The sequence below is a fragment of the Anopheles nili genome, chromosome X (genome assembly GCF_943737925.1).
Source record: "Anopheles nili chromosome X, idAnoNiliSN_F5_01, whole genome shotgun sequence".
In the NCBI taxonomy this organism is placed as follows: Eukaryota; Metazoa; Arthropoda; class Insecta; order Diptera; family Culicidae; genus Anopheles; species Anopheles nili.
In genome coordinates this window covers 8,374,057-8,380,056 of record NC_071293.1, presented here as the reverse complement: position 1 = coordinate 8,380,056, position 6,000 = coordinate 8,374,057, and positions in this window count along the sequence as shown.

Here is a 6,000-nt window from a genome sequence, read left to right as displayed (position 1 = left end):
GGTTTTCGAATCGCGAGCTGGGGTGCAACAGATGCAGTGTGGATTTGTGAGCGTGGCTGTTTGGAAGGTTGGTGGACAAACACGCTGAGAAGTGCTTATAATGTGTGACGAAACCGTTGGGCTGATGTGTCAAACTCAGGGCTCTTTGCAGCTTAGTTAACGAGCAGTAATGTACAGCTGCAGCAAATAAGCTGTGTATTTCTTGCAAAAAAACTTATTTGAGATAACAAATAAAATAAAAAAATAATTCCACATCACAAAGATAAAATATAATTATCAGAAAAGCCATCGGCCTATACATCCTAGCTAATGGAAAATATTTATCATGGTCAACTTAATTGAATTAATATAAAAATAAAACAAAGCTACTTAGAATTATTTATACTCATCATACAAGGAAAATACATCGTAGCCATATAATTGTAATGAAAACTACGTTAACCATTGAATTATTTTTCGTATCCGAAATCTATGTTCAAGTTATTATCGAAAGTTTGTATAAAATTATCGCTGGGTTTTCGACCAAATTAAGTTATAAAATTGTATTGTTTGAAAATCCAAAACACTATAGCTCAGAATCTTTTGGATAATTGTTTAAACATTTCATTTGAAAATAACGCAATTTAATTATCCTTGTCAACGAGAGCCTTGAGAGCTATTTAAACAATAATAGGAATGTTAATAGGAATTGTTTAACAGTACATTATAAACAGTGATGAGCAGAAATGATTAAAATGAAAAGAAGATCAAGTACAGTCATGGAACAAAGCGAAAATTAGTAAAATGTTTCTTTTATTTGAATAAAATGTTCAAAAATAATCCAATTATACCGAACCATCAAGGAGCATCCATGTACCGCATCAACTCATAATATTGATTGATTGAAGCATAATAAAATGTTACAAGCGCTGGAAACAAAGTCAATTATTACGCATTACACAGAAATCTGCTTCATTAATTGCTGGTATGTAATTTTCATATGATACCTGTTTCTCGCATCTCGGAAAACCTTATCTGCACCATAAACAGCTTACAGGAATTATGATTCACTACTAACCATGTGCGATGTACCGTCGGGTGAAACGAGCTGACAGTAACAAGCTGAAAACGTCATGGCAACAATGCACTTGGTGCATTAAAAGAGCTCACGATCTGAAATTAACCCTTACGTTTAATGGGAGTTGCCGTTCGGCGAACGAAGCACCCGCATAACTTTTTAACGAACGTGTAATCTGCTCTGTAAAAGTGCATGCTGCTTCTTTCTAGCTACACTCCATGTTGGCTGTCAGATGCGTGCAGATTTCAATGATTTTATGATATATGATGATTTTGTTACATTTTGAAGCGATGCATTACCGGGTTTTTTCCAGCAGTCATCAAAAAGGATACAACGCACGTCACATTTTCAAGTCATCCTATTAGAATGTCCAATGTTACAACACATTCAGCTGCCAACAACGTCTGCTAACGTCCATCCGGCCAGTCAATCAAACGTTAAAAATTTTTAAAGAAAAAAAAACTTTTTCAATTTCATTTAAATCCATTTTTTGCCACTCCAACCCGGCAAAGCAGTACTTTATCCACCTCGGTTAACTTCACGCTTGGGAGAAACGAATCCACCCAGCGCACTCGATGACAAAACCAGCCAATTGAACGGCCCATTCTGATGCGGTATAGCAGCAGTAGTGCGCACTCGCAGCCACACAGCCTGTCAATTAATAATCGGTATGATTTCGAAAGCGAACCCACTCATTTCACAGCCCATGGTCCGTTTGGTCGTGCATCCTTTCCCCGGCTCAGCAAAGGACCTCCACCGGCATTAGTGCGTTACGATGCGGAAGCCTAACCGGTTTCGGTGGCAAGCGTCGATTAGACACGACTCAGCTAATTGCACGCACTAAAAAATCCATCCATTGGCGAACGCACCAAATGCCAACGATGGTAACCATGGTACGGCAAATTACACGCGCCAGTCTTCGATGGACGCAATGCGATTTTTTGTTCGTCCTCTCTGACAGAATTCAGTTCTCGTTTTTATTTTCCACGGCTCGCAATCGAATCTTTTACCGGTGGTGTTGAGTTTCGATTGCGAAGACAAAAGCGGGAAAATCTCGAACTGGGGTGGAATAAAAAAAAAGCAGCTAGTTTCCAACAATTGCCGGTCTGTTGCCGTGGAGCAACGTGGACCGATGGATGCATCGTGTCGGTTTCATTGCACGTGCGGAATCCCATCCCGAGCGTGATGCAGCTGCCGGAGTTTAATTATGATTTTTGAGTTCTTTTGTGCATCATTTGGTCGATGCGTTTCGGCGGGGCTTGCCGTCAGGCTGGGAGCGAGAATATTATGTTTCTTCTCGTGTCTGTTAATGAGTTGGTACAAATGTAATAATAGTAATGGCACGCGCGCAATGAATTTATTTCCCGTGTGTTGTTTCCCTGCGGAAAGCGATGGAATTTCTTGGTACAATTAAAAATAAATGATGTTTTTAAAAACGAAAAAACCAGTTTGTATTTTGTTCACTTCATCGGAAAGGTGTCCTTTTATACGCGGCTCTGTACTACAGTGCGTGTTGCATATCTTTCGTCGGAGAACTAAAAAAAATCGTAATTCACCCTTTGCCAGTGGCACATCGAAGCCCCGCTGTAACAGTTAACAAATTAAAATGCGTTTTCATGCCAACCATGCCTGATGCTTGGAAACAGATCCATTTCGGTCGACTGCCCACAGGCTACTGTCCAGGCGACATGCACCATTCCCAGACTGGGCGCCTTTGTGCACGGTGCATAATTTAATTTATTGCTTTCCATTTAATTTGAGAAGTCATCCATCATGGCATTCGATTTTATCAAAATAACCAATGCCGCTGGCGCTCGTATCTGCTTCGCGTGCTGAACGACTTTGGTAATTTATACCGTTGAAGCTGAGCTCTGAAAGAAAACCTCGCCTGGTGGTCAGCAAATACGTTCCTTCCATCGAGAGAGCTTAATCGAAAGCTTATTGCAGTGAATTACACGTCAATTATAACTATCATGTCAATTGGCGTGTTGTGTGTCGTTGGCGTAGAACGTAGAAATTTGAGGCAGCAATAACGGGTAATTTTAAGAAATCAATTCTTGCTTTTTCAATGCTAAATTACGCTGAAATGAGTTTGTTTTTTCAATAACATCAGTTGTCAATTCAATCAAGTAGTATATTTGGAGGCTTTTGAACATATTCAGCAAATTGAGAACAATTCGGAGTACCTATGTGACTAATTACGCCCAAAACCTATCCAATCTAGTTACTCTTGGAATGAGAGAGGTTGAGCTGTATATTTCTTCTGAAATAAAATTCTTTGACCATGGGATATTTTTCCTTGTATCACTCCTCAGCAGGAATGTCTACATTTCCCAACCTGCTTGCCAGTTTTTCTATAACATTTATCAGAAAAATGATCACTATTGTAGATACTAGAAAAGATTCCCCGTCGAGCAAGTGTCATACGTCAGCTGCGTTCAGGACACCAAGTTGTTAAGTGACCCCTCACCGCTAGACCATAAATCACAAAAAAAAGTCAACCCAAAGAAGAATGAACATCACAAAAATGTTACCACACATTCTGAGACTACCGAGTACCTCCAGAGGAACTAAACAGCCGCTGATAACGGCCATTGCGATTCCACGCTCGTCGTGCGTTCTCATGCCAAGTTTGCAACTACCAAGCATAAACAGGGATTTATTCTCGACCACCAACACCGCACTATGCGACTTCGCACACTAATTCCGTACTTCGATCACGCAACCCCATCCAATACGAGGTGTTGCGACCGTCATTATATCGCACAGCGTTCCACCATTTTCGGTACTACGCGCACCGGATCTTCCAGCCATTTTGTTTTTATTTGCATCCCCCTCCATCTCCCTCTTCGGGTCCATCTCATCCCACGATCGTTGCTATCGAGCCGCATCACGCATAACGCGGTAATGTCCCATTTGTACACCCCCGACGAAACCGGCGAAGGAACAGACGCCTTGCTTCACCCCAAATCAAAATCTCTCTCTCTCCATTTAATCCCCTCTCCCCATTTCCGCCCATCGCTTCCTTTTTCTCCCCCGAAACGGAAGGTGGTGCTAAACGCATTAAATACAGCACGCCACCGAGCCGCCTTTTATCGCCATTTGACAGTGTAATTTCCGAAAAATTGTTACTGCCCGTCAATTTCCGCTCGATTTTCATCATTGTCACCTTTTTTGTGTGTGTCTCTCGCTCTCTCTCTCACTCTCCTTTGCGCTCTTGAGGATCCTGTGCGGGGTTTTCCGCTTGCAAGGACTCGGGATCATTCACACCCAACCGGCGTGCCGGCATATTGTTCGCTTACCAGCCTTTAGGGCCGAACCAGCAGGCAAAAACCGCCGCACGTAAAGGCGTTCCATTTTCCACTTTATGCCGCGTTGGGGTTTGGGAAAACCTCCCCCGTCCAGCCGGTTTCCCTCCCCCACGCAATGTCGGTGCAATCGCCGAAGCGTCTTCTGTGAAGCTTTTTTGGGAGGAGAAAGAGAAGCAAAAAAAAGAACATCCTGAACCCCGAACACCGGCGGGACGGAAAGCGAAATGCAGTCAATTTTATAGCAGTAATAAAATCAAATATATACCAACCTTCGGGGGGCCAACCGCTGGGTTTCGGGCGAATCCTGGCCACTGGTTTGGAGTGCAAGTGCACACCGTGCCCGGAAGCATTCCACCGACGGGTTCTGGTCGACGAATCACCTGCGGCCTGGGTCATAAAACCCGCCCGGGACCGCATTTCCGGTGCGCGTTGGATCCCGCAAAACGCGAATCTAATCCGCATTAAACCCTGCGTTCATTTTCTTTTCTTTTTTCCTCGTTTTTTTGTTCTGGGAGTCTGTACGTCCGCGTAGGGTCGCTTCTGGCGATCTCGATCACGCCCGTCAACTGCGTCGATTGACGCAGCGTACGTCAGAAACGACGTCGAAAGGCGAATCAAACGCACGGTTCGAGAAAACAAAAAGAACGGCTCGTTTTCGGTGGGGAATTGTGACGATGAAACCAACCACGCCATGTTGGATTGCAGTTCCGCGCAAAACCCACACGGGTTGATAAAAACAAAACAAAATAGAAGAAAACAACACACACACACACATGCAACCGCTTGCTTGTCATAAAGGGGTTGGATTTTCCCTTCGTTTTCTTTTTTTTTTTCAACAATATTGTTGACAACTTCTCGAAACGCGCTCGCTCGCTCGCCTTGCTTTCGTTGTCCTTAAATGTCCTTAAACCTCCCGCACGTGCACCCCAACCACACGCAAAACCCGCAATTTGATTGTTTTGCTGCGTGTTTCCGCAAAACTCCACCGACGAGCGGCACAAACGAAAGGAAATGCAGACCAACTGAAGCCATCGAAGGGACGGCTAGCGGCTCTAACCCAGCTTGATGGGACGCTGAAAAGTCTGTGTGGCTTATGAGCCCGTTCTAAAGCACACGGCAGCCTGATGCAGTACGGCGCTGACGTGAGCGTGTTTATTATTCATCGCGATCACGAACGTTTGACACCGTGCCGGGGCCGGGGCCTTTGCGGAGGAATTTCTCGTGGTTTTTCACCAACCAAGATGGCCAGGAAATAAAATGGAATTGCCCGCATCCGAGGAGCCCGGGGGAGGGGGAGGGGAGGGGGGGTGGAAAGCCACCCTCTTGCGGATCTCCAAGCAATTCGAAGGGGGCGATTTCGCTTCAGTTTTTTTGCTTTTTTGTCCCTTTTTTTCCATGCTCACCCTCACCAGGAGCATTGTTTCATCGGCCAATCGGTGCTTTCGTCCTTCGGTGTCACAGTTCGTCCTGGTTGCTTGCCGGTGGCCGGGTAGGTGTGAAAATTTTATTGCCCTTTTGCCCAACCCACCCCCCGAGAGAGAGAGGGAGGATCGCGGCGCGCACACAATTGAAACAATTTCATTTAATCGATTATCGTTATTGCGTTGGTTCGGTTTTGGGTTTCGATGGCTG